We start from the raw sequence: 1,732 nt of genomic DNA, 5'->3' as shown, positions 1-1,732 counted from the left end.
CAGTCTGAAAAAAACCCACTTTCTCCAACAAAGGGGAGTGACTAGAAAAAACTCTTGTTATAATGTAACACCCAATACAGACATTCAAAACCTACATTTGTGAAAGACTTAGATTGCCAGTTTCAGCTGAGCAGGATCCAGGAATGCTTCCCTCACTAGAAGGAACTCAAGCACTCGCACAGATCAGATTTTAACACCCACTCCATCAGACAGTCTGGGTGGAAAGTACCTGCTTCACCACAACACTCTGAACATTTCCACTTCTTGCAGCATTTGTTTGAAATGCCAGCTCACTTTTCTACTCGGTAATATTTCTCCAGAGAGCTTCAGACGCTGAAGTTCATAACTTGACAAGGGAGAACATCAGTAGCGACGAAAGAGAAAACTGACAATTCTTAATGATCTTTTGATCTTTTTAAAAATACTCCCAGAAACACAAGTATGCACCATTTTCAAAACTGCAAAAAAAAAAAAAAATACAAGCAGAGATCTGCACCTTTATGTCAGATTAAAGAAGTAGCACTTCAGATACGTCTGTTCTTCCACCTCATTCCATATTCTAACGCAAAGTTCAATAAAATTGTCTCAATGGCAAACACAGCTAAGCAGCTAAACTGAGGAAACAATCCAAAACAAACCCAACAAAAGAAAAAAAGCAGAATGTATGTCGTGAGACATTTTAAGTAATTTTTTGACAGAGTGTAATTTAAAAAAAGAAGTGTAATTAGATAAAAACCGAGATATAAAGAAGGCAGTAACAACTGTAGCTCTGGAAATTCATGCATCCAAAACAAGACATACCTGATCCTCTTACACACCAGATAATATGCTCCAAACATCACCAGAAGACCACCCTACAGCTGTAACTCTACTCAAAACCAATACCTGTCAGCCTACTGCATACCTTTATAATAAAGAATTATTTGTTTTGGATGGGACAAAAGTAGAATTTAAGCTGTTTTATATTAATGACATGAGGCAAAACGTCTAAAACCCCCATATGATAACACCCAACGCACTATAAAGAGGGATATTAACTACAGTCTACCTTGGCCAAGAGGAAGAGAAGAAAGCAAAATACAAAGAGATTAAAGTCCTCTATGTTTGCTTAACAGAACTGGAACCACGAACATACTTGCACACTTCCTCCCCAAGGTCAACCCCAGGTAATCCCTGCAGAAACAGAGAAGCACCTGAAGCTGACATCAAGAGGTAACATTTTGAAGTGGGATAAGAATAATTATTCCCAACTTGTAAAGACAGATGATGTCAAACGCAGGTCTAAAACACATTTACAAAAAACCACTCCAAACCTGAAACACCCATTCATGCAGAGGTTTCTTTTCAGTTATATCACAGAATGGTCGGAGTGTCAAGGGACCTCTGGAGATCATCGAGTCCAACCCCCCTGGCCAGAGCAGGGTCACCTACAGTAAGTTGCACAGGATCGTGTCCGGGTGGGTTTTGAGTATCTCCAGAGAAGCAGACTCCACCACCTCCCTGGGCAGCCCATTCTAATGCCTAACGACCCTTTCTGCGAAGAAATGACTCCTAATGTCTAACCTGAACCTCCCTTGGTGCAGCTTGAGACTATGCCCTCTTGTCCTGTCACTAGTTGCCTGGGAGAGACTGGCCCTCACCTCACTACAACCTCCTTTCAGGTCGTTGCAGAGAGCGATCAGGTCTCCCCTCAGCCTCCTCTTCCCCAGACTAAACACCCCCAGCTCCCTCA

The sequence above is a fragment of the Cariama cristata genome, unplaced genomic scaffold (assembly GCF_000690535.1).
Source record: "Cariama cristata isolate BGI_N322 unplaced genomic scaffold, ASM69053v1 scaffold3811, whole genome shotgun sequence".
NCBI classification, from domain to species: domain Eukaryota; kingdom Metazoa; phylum Chordata; class Aves; order Cariamiformes; family Cariamidae; genus Cariama; species Cariama cristata.
This window is presented reverse-complemented; position numbering follows the sequence as displayed.